At 37.0% G+C, this 18,866-nt stretch overlaps 1 long non-coding RNA gene across 2 annotated transcripts; it reads right to left on the bottom strand.

The window, feature by feature from the left end:
* Nucleotides 1–10,923: 10,923 nt before the first annotated feature.
* On the bottom strand, nucleotides 10,924–13,485 carry LOC138805622 (uncharacterized). 2 transcript variants are annotated; one of them, XR_011365602.1, is made up of 4 exons: nucleotides 13,409–13,485; nucleotides 11,393–11,503; nucleotides 11,208–11,243; nucleotides 10,924–11,094 (listed from the first exon to the last, which is right to left on the bottom strand). It is a non-coding gene; the product is annotated as an uncharacterized lncRNA (long non-coding RNA). The 2 variants fall into 2 exon arrangements; XR_011365601.1 differs by having other exon boundaries at nucleotides 11,208–11,503.
* Nucleotides 13,486–18,866: the final 5,381 nt, after the last annotated feature.

Below are 18,866 nucleotides of genomic sequence, written 5' to 3'. Positions count from 1 at the left end.
TACCTAACAGTTAATAGTGTTAAAAAACACCATTCAGCAGAAATATGGTAAAAGGAGAAGCAAAACATTTGAGGTGATAGATAGGTTTAGAGGCTATATAGTGGATATGATTTCATGTGTGTATTTGTCTACAAATGCATCCATTTGTACGCATTAACTATGTACTGGTTTTCGAATATCAGTCATCAACCAGTAATGGTGTTTGAAATTCACCAACAATAAGAGTAGAGGGAGTCTCCTACAGACAGCAACCCAGATCTTTATTGGCTAATCATTCTATAAACAACTATCAACTCTGAATAAAATGTAGAAAATAAACCAGTCAGGCCAAGCTTTCAAAATTTAAACCAATAAAATCTGTCAATCTTGTAGTCCTGAATTTCAGAGACTTTTTCTCCTATTTTATGTGAGTCAAGAGGTGGAAGTTTATAAGTTTCCTATCTAAAAGCATATTCAACACAGTCTGGGAAAAATTAAAAACAATCCAAGTGCTATCAAAGATTATCCCATTAAGTCGGGTGCTGGTGGCTCACACCTGTAATCTTAGGTACTCAGGAGGCTGAATCTGAGGATCACAGTTCAAAAGTCAGCCCACGCAAGAAAGTCTATGAAACACTTACCTCCAATTAAACACCAAAGCTGGAAATAGAGCTTTGGCTCAAGTGGAATAACACTAGCCTAAACACACACACACACACACACACACACACACACACACACACACACACACACACACACACACACACACACACACACACACACCCTCAGGGACAGTGCCCATGCCCTGAGTTCAAGACCCAGGACCAAAAAAACAAACAAACAAACAAACAAAGAAGATAACTTTTTGGGGGGGGAGGGGGGGTCCGGTCATGGGGCCTGAACTCTGGGCCTGGGTGCTGTCTCTCAGCTCTTCAGCTCAAGGCTAGCGCTCTACCACTTGAGCCACAGCGCCACTTCCTGCTTTTTTCTTTTTGCTTATGTGGTCCTGAGGAATTGAACCCAGGGCCTCACACATGCAAGGCAAGCGCTCTACCACTGAGCCATCTTCCCAGCCCCAGGATGACAACTTTATGATGCTTAATTCCACATAAGGCATTCCTAAAACAAGAGTGTACATTACAGTTAATTTTCAAACTTTCTTGAACAGGAAAGCTTTTCTTTAAACACATTTTAACAGCTGCATAAACAAGCTGCAATTCCAGAAAAACAAACTTTGAGAATAATATATTCGATCAAAATGTTATGAAGTTCCTAAACACAGTTGAAAATACAAATGTATTAAAACATTACAAAAATAATTCAAAGTATCACATTATGAAGCTTTGTTCAAATTATACATACAAGCCCTTCTCCTTTTCTAGAATATTCCACCTTAGTTGAGAAACATAGTTTCAATTAATAAGAAACATGAAGAATAAAAATAATAATAAGATCTAAACAAGGATAGGGTTTACTAAAAATAGGTCTAGTAAGTATATTTGAGATAGAGAAAGCCTACTAAATCAACACCAGACATTTATTATTTAGTTATTTTGCTAGGTGCTGAGCCAATATAGGATACAGAATTAATTCAAGAATTAGTAAAAGCCACAAGTTCTCTAAATACCATTTGTTTATTTACAAGTCAGATAATTTTACTTATATGACCAATAGTTCTTCCAGTATTTAAGATGTTATTATCCTGTTATACATTTCTAATAATTAACTCCTTACAATGGAAGATTGAAGCTGGATACTGGTATCTTACACCTAGCTACTCCAGAGACTGAGATATGAGGATCATTTGAAGCCAGCCCAGGTAAGCATGTCTATGAAACTCTTATCTCCAATTAATCACAGAAAAAGCCGGAAGTGGTAGAATGTTAGCAATAAATAAGTGGGCTAAAGACTTACCGAGAAACTTCTCTGAAGAGGAAAGAAGGATGGCCAATAGACACATGAAGAAATGCTCAATCTCTCTAGCCATAAAAGAAATGCAAATCAAAATAACATTGAGATACCACCTCACCCCAGTTAGAATGGCAAAAATCAAGAACTCTAATAACAACAGATGCTGGAGGGGGAGGGAACCCTACTGCATTGTTGGTGGGAGTGTAAACTTGTTCATCCACTTTGGAAAATAGTATGGAGGCTCCTCAAAAGACTCCACATAGAGCTCCCCTATGACCCAGCAATCCCACTTTTGGGCATTTACCCAAATGATCACAAACAAGACTATACTAAAGCTACCAGCAACAACTATGTTTATTGCAGCATTATTTACCATAGCTAAGATATGGAACCAACCAGATGCCCCTCAGTAGATGAATGGGTCAAGAAAATGTGGTATATACACACCATGGAAATCTATGCCTCCATCAGAAAGCATGACATTGCCCCATTTGTTAGAAAATGGAAAGACTTGGAAAAAAATCTATTAAGTGAAGTAAGCCAGGCGAAAAGAAACACAGGTCCCATGATTTCCCTTATTTGCAATAACTAGTATATGTCTGAGACAAGCAGAAACAGTCAGATATGTTGATGTTAGGTGAAATGAACCCCAAAATAAGGTCTCAAATGGTTTTTCTTTCTTGCTATTGTTTCTAACATATTTATAAGATGATTTTTTGTTGCTTTGTATGCCCCTCCCCCATGGTATAAGACCTGTTTTCACTGTATTTAATTTGGTATAATTTGTGGAGGAGAAGGAAAAAAACAAATTGTTTAAATAGGGACACAGGTGGACCTATTGCAACAATGAGATGTACAAGAGGTTATGTCCAAAAACAAACTTTACAACTTTGGCATGAGTGGGAGGTCTGGAGGGGAGGGGGAGAGATGGGAAGAGATGGGAAGGGGAAACAAAGGAGGAGGCAACAATGCTTGATAAGAAATGTACTCATTACTTTGCTCATGTAATTGTAACCCCTCTGTACAGTATTTTCACAATAAAAAAAATATGTAATAAAAAGAAGCTCAGGGACAGCACCCAAGCCCTGAGTTCAAGCCCCGAGTTAAAGCCCCAAGACCTGCAAGCAAACACACACACACACACAGAGAGAGAGAGAGAGAGAGAGAGAGAGAGAGAGAGAGAGAGAGAGAGAGAGAGAGAGAGAGAACTGAAAATCATGATTAGGAACTTAGTTTCTAAAGATCAGTTCAAATAATTACTTCTCATTTGTACAAGTTCATATACAAACGTGGACTCTGTTTCCTCTATTATAAACTAGGAATAACAGTAATATTTATGTCATAGAGATGTTGTGGGAATAAAGGTATTATGCACAACACATTTAGAAAAGTAACTGGTAATTTGTACTGATAAGTGTGAATTTTTATTAAAGTATCGAATAAATGGATATATGAAGTGTAAATAACACCTAACTTTTAGAGGGAAAATTACTTAACTAAATTACTTTCTTGGGATACTTGCTGAAATTGTACTTCTCCCTTCAGTAAAATTTCCTGGTCTCTTTCTTTATAGTAAAAACTAATATTAGCTGTCATTTTTTCCATTTTTATTATAGTTCTCCAAGAGACACTTACAGTTTAGTTCTCATTTGATCTCTAAAATATTCTTGCTATTATCCCCATATTACAGATAATGAAGAATAAAAGATGAAAATACTACCAGTCACAAAGATAATGAGCTAAGTAATACTGAGAATCTCTTAACACATTGTGATAGTCATTTTCCATGACAGTATCTCTCATCGTCCACATACTTACACATGTGCTTCTAGGATCTTCCCTTTGCATGTGAACCTAGGTTTTCCAGTGGTTCTGTTCTAATCAACAGAATATGGTAAATGTGGTGCTTGTGACTAGACCAGGCAGGTCCTGAATGGTTCTACTGGGATACACATTGGAGTAAGTCTGTTATCCTGGAAGAATTTGGGATACCTGCAACCTTCCTGATGGAAAGGTCATCCCCAGCTATGCTCACCCTGAGAAGACCTCAGATTTGAAGGAAAGCTACTTTGGATATTCTAGACCAGTTAAAGACGCAGACAAGACTGCATAGATTACAGAATAATCTAACTGTGCACTACACAAATTTCTGACCTACCAAATTCATGAGATACAACAAAAGATTTGTAGCTTTAAGTCACCAAGTTTGGGAATGGTTTTTTTATGAAGTAATAGAAACTGGGACACAGACACACATGCATTGATTTCGGAGTAAATTGGTTTTACTTGGATGTTGATCAATGCAGGAGTTGGTTTTTTGTGACAGCACTCAAAGTACTGTTCCCACATGAATACCAGTCTCTTCTAACTAAAATAAAATCTGAACCTTTTACTTGAACTTAATATTCTGCTCTCTGGCTAGATAACTGACTTATGCCAAATGTTATGCAGCTTTGAATTATTCTAACAAAATATAAAAAGTTCATTCCTAAAGTAATCAAAACTTAATAAAAGATAGCAATCAAGTTCTAGATGCAGTAAGAGGACTGTGTTTGCCCTAACAAAATAGTGATATACATTTTTCTTGCTTTTCAGAATAAGTTTGCCAACAGAATTTACTGCATTAACACTTTCAGGCTGTTAACAAAAGAAGTGAATGAATATTCACTTCTGAATGGTTAATTTTTGTTTTCTGGGAAGTTTTATTGGTAAGCTTATGATTTAAATAAATGAGACTGAAAAGATCCACTCTCTAAAGAGTGGATCCACTCTCTAAATGTAACGAGTAAAATTCCACTTTCTTCTTTACACCTTAATTATTTAGTGGAAAAAAACAAGGAATTATCACAAAAATAGTCTATTTCAAAACAGGCTAAGAAAATTAAGTTGCTGATAGACATACTTAAACCAGAAACCAGATATGTCATCTGATTTTAATATAGTATATATAATAAAATAACATAATAAAGTTCTGAATGGAATTACTGCCTTAGTTACATTATAATTTTTATAAAAGCATATAGTGTATTGTTTATTCAAAGCATGTTTAAATTTTTTTAAGCTTCTGTTTAGAGATGGAAAAGATAATTGTCCTTATCAAGATTCTTATCTAGGATTGAACTGGGAATACCTCAAGAGCTTAATATCATGATGGCTACTGGGGCAATTTTTTGGAGAATTATGTGCAAAGAACACAAAATTATACTTTGTATCAATGTAGAGAGGAAATAAAGCTCTCAGATAAACATTTACTTAACTACAAGTCTCTTCAATGCTCTCATATACATTTTAGCATGACTTCTTACAATGCAGAGCAGTAGAAGAGCCGAAGACACCAGACAGCATATGACAGAAAGCTAAGCAAAAGTGCAAGGCCCAGCCCCAGTACTGGTGAAGGGAGGAAGGGAGCAAGGGAGCAAGGGAGGAAGGGAGGAAGGAAGGAAGGTAGGAAGGAAGGAAGGAAAGAAGGAAGGAAGGAAGGAAGGAAGGAAGGAAGGAAGGAAGGAAGGAAGGAAGGAAGGAAGGAAGGAAGGAAAGATGGAAGGAAGGAAGGAAGGAAGGAAGGAAGGAAGGAAGGAAGGAAGGAAGGACGGAAGGAAGGAAGGAAGGAAGGAAGGAAGGAAGGAAGGAAGGAAGGAAGGAAGGAAGGAAGAACAGAGGGAGAGGGTGAGGGAGAGGAAGAGGGAGAGGGAGAGGGAGAGAGAGAGGGAGAGGGAGAGGGAAAGGGAGGGCGGGCAGGCAGACAAGCAGAAGATGTTTAACAGCTGTAAGTACCCAGTAAACTTCATGATGGACAGGCACTCACACCTGAAATCCTAGCTACTCAGGAAGCTGAGATCTGAGGATCGTGGTTCAAAGCCAGCTTGGGCAGCAAAGTCCATGAGACTCCAATTAATCACTGAAAAAGCTGGAAGTGGTGCTGTGGCTCAAGTGGTAAAGTGCTAGCCTTGAGCAAAAAGGAGCTCACAGATAGTGCCCAAGTCCAGAGTTTGAGCTCCCGGACTAGCAAAAAAATAAAAACTTAATGATAGAATAATTGTTTAAGAATATATACATTTGTATATGTATATATCTTCCTAGAACACTCAGTAGTTCCCTCTCCTGAACATATTCTCTCTAAATGACATTTAGAATACATTCTTTTTCACCTTATATTACAGAGCTGTATCTTTGAAAATTAATTTTGTCCTAAAATTTAATATCATGAAAGCAACCCTGACAACTGCTTTGTGACAAGGTGAGTTCTAAAATCAAAGAAATATAATTTGCTTTTTCACATTAAAGGTCAAATTCACAAAATGTTTCTTGAAGACACAAGTCTGATTGTCGACTTTATCAAATAAGATCTAGATGCATCAATTCACTTTTTGATTGGCAACCCAATTTTGCAGGATGTGTCCTACCATGAAGATTACCTACGGCCATACTGCATTCTCCTAACAGACATTAAAGCTGCAAAATGCAGGAATAATTTGTCATAATTAGGCATAAAATCTTTTATGGTAAGCTTCAAAAGTTTTATATAAAGCATCCTAGAAACCTCAACCAATTGTAAATTATCTTTTCCATTATGACAATTAAGGAATATGATAGAAATGGTCACTTCAGTTTGCCCATATAATTTATAACTGAATCAATCAATTCATTTTAATTTAATGAACATAATATTTTTTCTTAAAATTAATATTTGAAAATAGTGAAAATGCAGATACAATACATTTAGAAATCAAAAATTCTTTGACAATGTAAGGAGAGTTATATTTTATTGAAAATATTTTCAGTCTTGTGCAAAAGTTTGGTAACCAGAGAAAACTGAAACTAATATTGAAATTTTATTTAAGCAATTGCTTGGTTATATTCTGCTTATCAGGCCTCCACAGAGCCAAGGTCAAACTCTCTACAACTTCAGGAAAATTCCTAATGTGAACTTTCTTCCAAAATTATTAGCCATGCACAGTTGATCATGATTAAATTCTATCTAGTTAAGAGGTAGAAATTGGGTGGATAATCATCAAGGCTAGCTCAGCATAAAGTCCATGAGACCTACATCTCAATTAATAAAAGATAAATGTGGTAGCTTAGACCTGTCATAAATAAGGGAAAGCATAACTAGGAGGAATGTATCTAGGCTAGCCCAGACACAAACATAAGCCCCCTTCAAAATATAACTGAAACAAAAATGGTTGGTATGACTAAGTGGTAGAGGGGTTGACTAACAAATACAAGACACTGATTTCAAATTCCTAACCGCTGAATCAATGAATGAATGATAAATATTTGCTTGCTTTTACATCATGTTTTGAAATGTAAAATACGAGATTTGATGCTTAAATATCCATTACTTCTAAAATTTGTGACTTTTAATAATTGAACATCTTCGTCTTAGGATCTATCTAGTTGTAAGTGTATAAAGTTTGAAGCCACTTGGCATTTAAAAACAAAACAAAGTGGGGCTGGGAAGGTGGCTCAGTGGTAGAGCGCTTGCCTTGCATGCTCGAGGCCCTGGGTTCGATTCCTCAGCACCACATAAGCAAAAAGAAAAAAGCCGGAAGTGGCCCTGTGGCTCAAGTGGTAGAGCGCTAGCCTTGAGCTGAAGAGCTGAGGGACAGCACCCAGGCCCAGAGTTCAAGCCCCACAACCGGACCAAAAAAAAAAAAAAAACAAAAACAAAACAAAGTGGGAGCTATTCTTTATTCAGCTAAAAAGTCCCATCCCAGCTTTATGAACCTGCTTTCCTCTGTGCTGGCTTCATTAGTGGTCCTGAATAAAGCCATTTATGCATCCTTCTTGGTGGTAGAGGACTAACGGGGCTATAGATAACACACCAAGCTTCCCAATAGTCCTAGCAGATATGCCTTTGGCTCTGCATGCATTCCAGTCTATCATTAAGCCAGTCCCTGCAGCTAACAAACTGCAGTACTTCCACTGACCTCAGCTGAACTGAAGGTCTCCCATCTGAGCTCAGGATGAAGAATGGGAGGACAGTATGTATGGTTGTTCAGAAGGAAGTTGAAGTAGCACTCTTGCTAGAAAAAAATAAATGAATATATGATGGCAACCCCAAATCATCATTCTAGGCCCCATCTGCTCTTTTATCCATTCATTCCCCAAACTATAACTTCCAATTTTCTCTATAAGCCAAGGAAAAACTGTATTCAGTGTTAGTCTTTTGCTTGCCAGTTTGATGCTTGAGAGGGCCAATCATCACTTAATTCACATTTTCATCTAAAACATAACTTCTGTTTGCTACTCTGCCCCATCCAAACATAATCTTAAAATGTAATTCTTTGTCATGATAATGACAGAGTAATGTTGTGTGTACCAGAGACCAAATTTCTAGAACAGACAGATGTGTTTTGAAGATACAATTCTGCAAATTAGGAATTTAGTGTTACAGTTACTTAGTTTTAGAGAGTATGGGAAATTGATTTGTCAAATAAAATATTAATGACACACCAGTTTAAGGGCATATTTCCACTTTAGGAAAAAAAATCGAGTGTTCTCAAGCCCATAATCCTAGCTATTCAGGAGGCTGAGATCTGAGGATCACAGTTCAAAGCCAGCCCAGACAGGAAAGACTCTTATCCCCAATTAAACTCTAGAAAATCAGAAGTGGCGCTGTGGCTCAAAGTGACAGAGTGCTAGCGAAAAAGCTCAGGGACAGTGTTCAGATCCTGAGTTCAAGCACCATAACTGAAAAAAAAAAAGGAAAAAAAAGGAGTTTTTTCTTCCAGTTTCAAAGCCCTTTTATCTCTGTGTTTTTCTATTGTACACGAGACAGTAATTCCAAGTATTTCCATTGTTCTGTTTATTTGTTCTGACAATATGGGGGTTTGAATTGAGGAATCTGAGCTTGCTAGGTAAGCACTGTACCACTTAAGCCATACTACATGTTTTAAAAAAATAACAGGAGCAATTATTTATTTGGAGTCAATATGCTATCCATAAATAATATGAATGGCAAGGCATAGTGATACACAATGGTAATCCCAGCACTAGGAAGGATAAGGGAAATTTGAGGCTAATCTACACAGAGACCTTCTATCTAAAACATAAAATAATAGTAATTATCATTTTAATCATAATACAAAGACAAAGCTATATTTCCTCTGTGTGACTTTTCAAAATCCTTTCACATCTTTATTTCACTATCTACTATGTGAACTGGTCTTTCATTTGTTTCCAATTAATTTATCTCAGAACATTCATGGCCATTTTTCAATTATACCCTCTTGCTATTTTTTTAAAAGATTTGAACAAAGAGTTTTGTGTTCTAAATCTATGTGGGAGAAATTGCTTTAAATGCATATGATATAATCATATTTGTCAATACATACCATTTTCCCTCTGGTTTCTAGATGTCATTTACTTTGTCTGGGTAATCATAATTCATTTTCAAGCTACAAACTGTACATTTGATTAGTTAAAATTTTCAGTCTCTCTAAAGAGATTGCTTCCTATTGCCGAAAGCCAAAATGTGATTTATATGATCTCAAATTTAGAGGTCAGAAGCTAAGCTGGAATTGAAAGATTATTTATGAACAACTGCATTGCTATCTCTTTCTTCAAAGTCTAGGTGGCAGACAGATTTCTGAAACTGAAAATAGGAGTCCAAGTCCCAACTCTGAAGTGTTCCCATTTTTCTTACATTGAGAACATTTGTTCTTAACTATGGACTAGGAAGAGCCACTAATCTACCAAAAGCTTTAAATTAGGTTTCAAAAATCCATTTTAACGTTTTTATAACTCTTTTCCAACTAGCTGGCCTAATTAGGTTGAATAAGAGTGAGAAAGAAATTTACTACCTTAACTTTTCAGTAAAAGATAAAAGTAGACTGCTAAGCATCCTACCTTTTCCACTCACCTAAATATTTATTTTTAAGAGATTAACTTAATTCGTGTATAGTATAGATTATACCTTGGAATACTGGCATTAAAAGATATGAAGAAAAGAATAGGCTGAAATGGTGCACAATTTCTTTACCATCCCTTACTGTTTTAATGGCTTTCTTTAATCCTCTCTCTTTCCCTCTGACATATAGTTTTTGTACTTGGTGTCACTTATCTTACCACATCATGAAACTAAATTTCTAACACAGAAAAGCAGCAGCAAACTATAGTTCATTTTGAGTTATCTTTATTTGGAGTGTCTGCACTTTGGCCCGATAATACACAACACCAACTGTAACCACAGGGAAGATCACTCAGGGATATGGGTTGAGTCCACATTGTAAAAGATAAAAGAATGAAAACAACACTGATAATCAAATTTATAGCTGTCCTTTGTAGGTGGTTCTTATCAGAATGGCAGTTGACTGGTTTTGAAACTTGAATTTTCTACCTTTATATGATGCACTCTTTAGAGAAACAAATTGCCCTTGTTAGACTGATAATTCAGTTTTGGGAATTACTAGATAAATTACCACAAGTTATAGATACAACAGGATAAGGATGTGGAAGGTCACCTCATTCACCTTCAGTCCCACTTTCCTACCTTCACAGACAGATGTATTACTCAGTTTTACATCACTAAGACAAAACACCTAACAAAAAAAGACATGTAAGGTAGAGAGATTTATTTTGGCTCAAGTTTCAGAAATTTCAATCCATGATTGTATGACCCCATTGCTTTGTGCCTATGGTGAGGCAGAACATCACAGCACAAAGAATGTATAGGATCAAGCTTCTCATTTGATAGTGGCCAGGAAGCAAACAAAGAGAGAGAAAGGACTAGGTTCCCAGTATCACCAACTCCAATCACCTAACTTCTTACTGCTAGGCCCCAACCCTTTGTGGTTCCATGTCATCCCAATAGCTGCTCAAGCTAGCCTACCTGCCTTCAGGGAACAGATCCTAACTACGGCACTAACGTGGGTATTACTTTACTGGAGATTGCTCATGTTGACCCATAATAGCTTTAAAAAATGCACATTTCTTCACAAACACACGTTCAGTAAGTTCTTAATGGTGGCCTGAAACTGACATGATAGAATTTAAATCCTGAAAGACACAAATGCTTCAAATTGCGATGCTTTTATTTTTCTTCCGTGGAAATTCAGTTCTTACACATTTATCCACAAACCATCAAAGTAATCTTCTCTAGAACTTGTAAAAGACAGAAATGTCCACTTCCCGGAGTCGCAGGTTTCAGAAAAGAGTAAGGCTATGGCAGTGTAGATGTATGTTTGCCTTTTGGCTTATATGCTGTAAAAACAACAGATGGTTCAAAAGCTGTTAGGTAATTATTTAGTTATATATGATCGAAAATGACTTAACAGATACTACTCAATAATCTATGAATACACAGGCTACTTTACCTTTTTTAATGTGATAGGTGACTTCATTCTCATAAACTAAGATGGCAACATTGACAATCCAAGTCATAAAGCAGAAAAAGAACAGAAAAGTTAAGAAAACATGGCCTTTTAGTTGGTCAGATTTCCATTGCTGTAACAAAAATATCTGAGAAATTCAACTTAAAGAGAAAAAAGATTTATCTCACAATTTTGGAGATTTTGCATCATGGTCAGCTGGACACCTTGCTTTTAGACTTCTTGTCAGGGGGTAATACATCATGGTAGGAAAATAGTGACAGCCCAACAAAACTGTTCACCTGTGAAAGAAAAAACTGAAAGTGGCAGAGATCCACCATCCCCTGAATAGATTGGAAGGTATCCCCTCTAGGTCTTAAAATTTTCCCTCACCTGCCAATAGTGCCAAGCTGGGGATCAAGCCTTTATCACATGAGCCTTTAGATGAGGCAAAGTACAGTATAAGAGCTACCTACTAGAAAACCTCAGGAGATTATAATTTATTGCCTGTAAGTTGGTCACATGAAACTACAAAGTAAACTAAAAAAAATTATCAACTGTTTTATTGCATCTGACATTTCTCCTTTCATCGATTAATATAGATACTCTATTTTCTTTGATTATTGTGTATTTGTCCAACATATTGCTGAGTCATATTTATTAACATTTTCTTTAAGGTTTTTAAGGATAATAATGAATGTATATAAAGAGTCACTTAGAAGAGTATCTGGAACATAAAAACATTTCATAATTGTTAGGTGCTATTATCAAGGTAGCAAATCAGCTTGCCACACAGTTTTTCAAGACAGTAATTGTCCAACATATTTAAGTGTATTAAACTTTCTGAAAAACTTTAGGATTGTAAGTTTGTATAAACACACTATTTATAAACATATTTAAGTCTGACTAAAAATGATATTGTATATTTTCTCTTTCATCTTAAAGATTTTTGTAATCTCTATTTCCTAGAAAATTATATATTTATCTAATTTCACCATAGTGCTTTCTTATCATTTTTGAAATTCCAGAACATCTTTTTTACCTCTTTTTATTCCTTTTTTGTGCCAGTTTTAGGGCTTGAACTCAGAGCCTGGGTACTGTCCCAGCTTTTTCACTCAAGGTTAGAACTCTACCAATTGAGTCGGTAGCTCCACTTACAGTTTTTGCTGGTTAATTGGACTCATGGGCTTTTCCTGTCTGGAGTTGATTTGACTGACAAACCTCAGATCTCAGCCTCCTGAGTAGCCAGGATTACAGGCATGAGCCACTAACAAATAAAACATGCCAATTTTTTTTTTTAACCTGAGACTTCTCTGTTTTCTTGATAACTGCTGATTCATTTCATTCTTTTCATCATCCAAAGGATCTTACTTCTGACAACCACATTGTGTCAAGTAGCATTTTCCCAATGGCTTCAAGTTCCTTTACAACATCCAAGCTAGATTACATGCCACTTGGAATACAATTACATTTTGGTATTTAATGTGCGTTCACACATCCATATTTCAGTCTTATTTTTAAAATAGGAAGTCTCAAATCTAATCACCGCATCTTAGTGTTATTGCTGAAGGGTTTATCATTGCCACAGTCATTGTATTTGATTGAATAAACTAACTCCAATACCCCCGTGCCTTTACTCATAGCTCCTACTTAAATCCCACTTCTTACTTCCGGATTCATGATGTAGGGGAGCCTAAACAGAAGTGACACACATGAATCCTGAAGATGTCCCAAAGCCCTAATATAATACCAGCCTGGCATGCCCAGATCTTGACACTAAGCCTCTTCTGGTACCCTGTTCTATAAAGGCAGGAGGCTGCTCCCCGGGAGGGGGAAAGCACACATGAAAACACAGAAGGAAAGACAGGCGCGGACAGGCCAACAGGCAGGCCTGCACACGCGGACACACAAACGCTCCGACACGGCCGCCAACACACCCATGGTGTGTTTAGATTATAAATTTCTTCTTCTTATATTTGCCTTTGGCTGGCTGAGTCTCTGGCTTGGCAAAAATGGGTGTGACTGACCCACTGGCGGGCCGCGGCCTAGCAGCAGCTGGCCGTGACCAAGACAAGCATGGCGGAGTGCCTCCGCCGCCACTGGAAGGAGCCGCCTAAGCGCCAAGGACAATTCCGTGACTTTGGAGATGCCTCGGACACAGATAGCCCAGCACAGAAGGCGCGAGGTAACTAAGCTGAGGAGCAAACCTGTGGGTCTAGGCCTTCAGCTGGGGCGGACATGCAAGCGGTAGGCCCGGTAGGCCCGGTAGGCCCGGAGGAGTCGCACAACTTGTCTATCGCGTCGCATACCTGATGACGTCAAGCTCCGCCCCTCACAGGGTTGGCTCCAGGCGCAGCAGCCTGAGACACAGGGGGAAATGGTCTGGTGGGGGGAGTGGCATCATCAAAAGAGATTTGCCATCCAAATGATCATCATCTGCTAAAGCAATGGCAGCACCAGGAAAGGATGTAACGGAGATGCCATTTTTAAGAAAATAGCAAAAGGGGAAAAAAAGACAATCAAGAAACAAGTTGCTATTTAATTCTCATGAAGGTGTCTGGCCTGATGATAGGTAGTCATGTTCTATGGGGATTTGACTGGGAGATAGAGAAGCCACATTTTGAGAGGTTGAATCAAAGCAGTTGATGGCTGCCTATGGCCCTCCTTCCATGGTTACATAGTGAAGGAGGAGTACATGACACGAGTTCATTTTTTCTAGCTAAAGATACAAAACTTAGGCTCAGAAACAGAATATTCCATGGAAGTTACGTATATTCTAAGTGGTACAATAACATGTAAAGTTCCAATTACAAATAACTGTACCAAACCCCCATCTTGGAATAGATGGTCTGAGCAACTCTCTTAATACTATGCACTTCCTACATAAACAACCACGGAGAGACAAATAACCTCTTTTGGACCACGTTTTTGCTCTGATTAAACTACATTAAAAAATGTAAATTTTGCTGGCCGCTAGTGGCTAAATTACAGCTGGTAGCTGTAATTTACGAACTTTACAACTTTGGCAGGGGAGGGCAGGGATGGTAAGAGGAAACAAAAGAGGAGGAGGCAACAATGCTTGAGAAGAAATGTACTCACTACCTTGTGCATGTAATTGTAACACCTCTGTACGGTATTTTCACAATAAAAAAATACTTCTTAATAATAAAAAAATGTTAAGAGAACAGTTTGATGACACCAGGTAACTGGTTGGTTACAACATTCTTTTTTTTTTTTAATTGTGAAAATACCATACAGAAGGGTTACAGTTACATGGGCAAGGAAATGAGTACATTTCTTATCAAGCATTGTTGCCTCCTCCTTTGTTTCCCCTCCCCATCCCTTCCCATCTCCTCCTCCCCCCTCACCCTGCCAAATTTGTAAAGTTGGTTTTTTGACATAAAGTCTTGTACATCTCATTGTTGCAATGGGTCCACCAGTATCCCTATTTAAACAATTTGTTTTTTTCCCTTCCCCTCCACAAATTATACCAACATCAAATACAGTGAAAACAAGGGTTATACTGTGGGGAGGGACATACAAAGCAACAAAGAAATCATCTTATAAATATGTTAGAAACAATCGCAAGAAAGAAAAAAAAATGAGTCCTTATCTTGGGGTTCATTTTGCCTAACATCAACTTATCTGACCGTTTCTGCTTCATACATCCATCTCTGGGTCATTGATGAGACTAGTAGCGACACTAAACCAGCCAATTGGACTTTGCCAAAATAGATATGGACATTATAGTTGGCCCTATCTCCTTGGGTAATGGATAGGTAATATTGGAACATGTTAATCTGGCCCTACTCTTAGTTGTTACATGTTGTCCCTTATATTGATGCTGTAACCTATATGTTCTAAGGCCCTCCTTAAGGACAAAACTATCTAATAAAGAATTGTCTACCTAAGAAAGAGGCTGGAGTGTAGTGAGTACTAAACATGTCTAAAAGCCCCAAGTCATGGAATCTGGCTTCTGGTCAAAATGTTATATGATGCCAGCCTAATATGCCCCTGGACTTGGCACTAAGCCTCTTTTGTTCCGCTGCTGTACAAGGTAGGAGGCTGGTCCCCAGGAAGAGGAGACACATGCAGACACAGAGAGGCAAACAGGCACACTCACGTTGAGACACAAAAGCCCAGACACAGTGACTCATGCACCTGTCCTTTGTGTAATTTGCTCTTACAATAAAATCTGCTTCTTCTTTTCTTTTCTTTTCTTTTCTTTTCTTTCTTTCTTTCTTTTTTTTTTGTCAGTCGTGGGGCTTGAACTCTAGGTGTGGGTACTATCCCTGAGCTTTTCAGCTCAAGGCTAGCATGCTACCACTTGAGCCACAGTGCCACTTCCGGCCTTTTTTACTGTTTATGTGATGCTGAGGAATTGAACCCAGGGCCTCATGCATGCGAGGCAAGCACTCTACCGCTGAGCCAACTTCCCAGCTCCCTGCTTCTTATTTTCTAATGGTTTCGCAAAACCATTGGCCAGCATTGGCCAGACACATATAATTCTGCTTCTTGAAGTGCTTTCTGTAGTAGCACTTTCAGCGTTTATTTGAGACTGAAAAGAGATCTTGGGCTCTGCTTTAAAAAAAAAATCTCACTTGTAAGTGGTAAGTTATCTGAAATTTGAGTTTTAAGTTCCAACTTCTAAAGATGGTTTTCCTTTTGGGAGACTCTAGAGATAAACATCTGCTATCAGCATGGCTGTCATTCTTTTCCAGTAATTGTTTTTTCTCTCTGTTTGTTGTAAATACTTTCTTCAGTGCTGAGGGTTCTATGGTTTCATTGTAGAGTGTCTAGATAAGATCTGGTTTATTTATGTTATTTAGGGATTAGTGTGTGTCTTCAGTTTAGATTCCTGTCTTTCATTCAAAAAGGGTAGCATTCATTATCTCTGAATGTTGTCTCGATCCTGCTTTTTCCTTGTAGACTTCTATTTTTGTGTATTTATATAGAATCCACATTTCTTAATCATCCATATTTCCTATCTCTTTATCTTTCTGCCTTCTCTTCTGGGTCCCTCAGCTGTGTCCTTTAGTTTACTAATTCTCTATAGCTCTCTCTAATAATCTTCCTAACCATTCTATCAGGTTGTTAATTTCAATGAAAAAGTTTCTTCTTCTATATATATATCTATATATTTTTTTGTTGTTGTTGGTTATAGGGGTCTGAACTCTGGGCCTGGGCACTGCCCCTCAGCTCTATCACTTGAGCCACAGCGCCACTTCTGGCTTTTTCTGCTTATGCGGTGCTGAGGAATGGAACCCAGGGCCTCAAGTGTGTAAAACAAGCACTCTACCACTGAGCCACCTTCCCAGCCCTCTACTTCTATAATTTTTATCTGACCATTTTAACAGGGTCATCTATTCTTTCTTCTTAGTTGTCTTTCCATTAAAGTTTCTATATATAATTTGAAAATTGCAAACTTACCTTGTATGTACTTTAATTGGATTTGATTATTGTTTGATTTGGTTATTAGTCTGTGTGTGTGTGTGTGTGTGTGTGTGTGTGTGTGTGTGTGCATGTGTGCGTGTGTGAAGGGATCAAACGCAAGGTCTCTGTACATAAACCATGTGTTCTTCTACCACACTATTTTTTCAGAATTTTTTATTTCTAAATTTCAGGACATCAATTTTGCTATTATTGTATCTGATGAATTTGTCCTATTATGATTCCTCTCCTTGTATAGTTTGTAATTTTTATGAGATTATATTTAATATAGCTGTAGGAGTCCAATGTGTCTCAGCTCATAGATATGTTATCATGCAGACAATTTTTTCCTTTGCTTTTCTAGAAATTCAAATATATCCTCTCCTCTGGACTAATGGTTATCTTAGCTTGGGTTCTCTTCTGCAACGATACTATATAGAACCAAACTTCAGTTCCAGGTATACATCTGTGCTTGATTTCATTCAAGAGAATTTTATAATTTAAGGAACTGTGAACTGGAGTTATCACTGATTCTCAATATATAAATAATCCAGTTCATATACAGCTCTAATGCTGGCATTTGTCAGACTTCTTAAGTATTGGCAGTGTGATTCATTGTTCATATGTTTTATGTTATGTTATTTGTATTTTTATATTGATTGATAGTAACTATTTAAATAATTACTAGTACACTGGCAGGTATTGTTATATGTAGCCTTTAGGATTTCCATAGGGTTTTTTTATTAAACAGAAATTCTTACTTTTACTGTAATAAATGTATCCATAGCTTTATTTAGGGCAGCAAAGCATATCTTCTAAAAGTTTTACAACTTTGTTTTTAGTTTATGTATTTAATCTATGAGATATTGAACTTTTAGCATAGTGCAATGTAAAAACCAGTTAGTTATATACCTTCCCATGCTTAGTCAGTTTTTTCCAATTTCATTTATGGAGTGGTCTTTCCGTCACTATGATCTGCTTTGTCACCCCTGTTATGTACCAAGTTTTAAATATGTATGGTGGATTTTTAGTATGCCTATCCTCTTTCATTGTTCAATTTGTCCCTCTTTGTATGAACACCAACTGTCTTCAATACTATAGTTATGAGTCATGATATGTAGTAAAGCAAGTCCTTTTCCATTTTTCTTTGTTTGGAGTGCTTGACCATTTTGACCCTTTATTCTTCCTTATAAATTCAAAAATTGGTTTTTCAAATTCCATGAATAAATCTCTTAGAACTTTATTGACCTTGCATGCATGGACTGTATAGACAGATTGGAGAAAATTGAATTATTAATGATATTACATTTACCTACTCACAAGTTTAGTATATCTGTTTTCTGAGTTTTCTTTAATGCTCTAATAAAATTTTATAATAATAGATTTTGCTCATCTTTTGTTAGAAGTATTTTGTTTACTTTTGCTGTTGAAAATGGTATTAAAATTTTTGCTGATGAGTGGGGGTATATTTGATTTATTACATGGATCATTTTGTTAGCTATCCTTTTAGATCTAATGATCTGTGATAAATTGTCAGTAGATTACTTTGAATTTTTCTGTGTAGACAATTATGCCAAGCAAAACCAATAATTCAATTTCTTCCTTCTTGATCTTTTGTTTTCTTGACTTACTACACAGCCAAAACATCTTGTGAATTGTTATATACAAGAATGACAGTGGGTCTGTCTATTTTTGGATGATCATTAATACAACTCTGCCAATGTTTTTCCATTTAGGAAGATCATATTTTAATGTAATAAAATTGTGTGTATAAGAAAAGTTATTGTCACAGTATTATTACTTTTGTTGCTCAGATTTGACTATATATAATTATAGTCTCTTCTTTCAAATTAATAATTTCCATATTTTGGTTCTATTTAGAGTGACCATAAGTTATTTTTTTCTTGCCTGTCATCCTTTTCTTCATCTGGAACATAAACACCCTTTGTAAGATATACTTTAAGTGATTTATTATGGGGCCAAAGATTCCCTTGCATTACCACAGATCTGAAAATCAGGCCATTCATTGACAGCCATAGTAATGACCAGGCCATGAAGATACCATCCTAGTTAGAATCTAAAGAAAACAGAATCTATTTCCTCTCTCATACAAACACCATGTAAATCTGGAGCTTCAGAGGTCCACATGGCCAGCATGTGATGAGAACCTGCCTCAGAATCAGCTATACAAGAGGAAAGCCAAGCTAGGCATTGGAGAGGGACATTTCCCTACTC

Source organism: Dipodomys merriami, unplaced genomic scaffold (genome assembly GCF_024711535.1).
Source record: "Dipodomys merriami isolate MVZ:Mamm:240054 unplaced genomic scaffold, mDipMer1.0.p SCAF_4, whole genome shotgun sequence".
Lineage (NCBI taxonomy): Eukaryota > Metazoa > Chordata > Mammalia > Rodentia > Heteromyidae > Dipodomys > Dipodomys merriami.
Note: the sequence above shows the minus strand (reverse complement) of the source record. Positions and strands in the feature narration are given on the sequence as shown.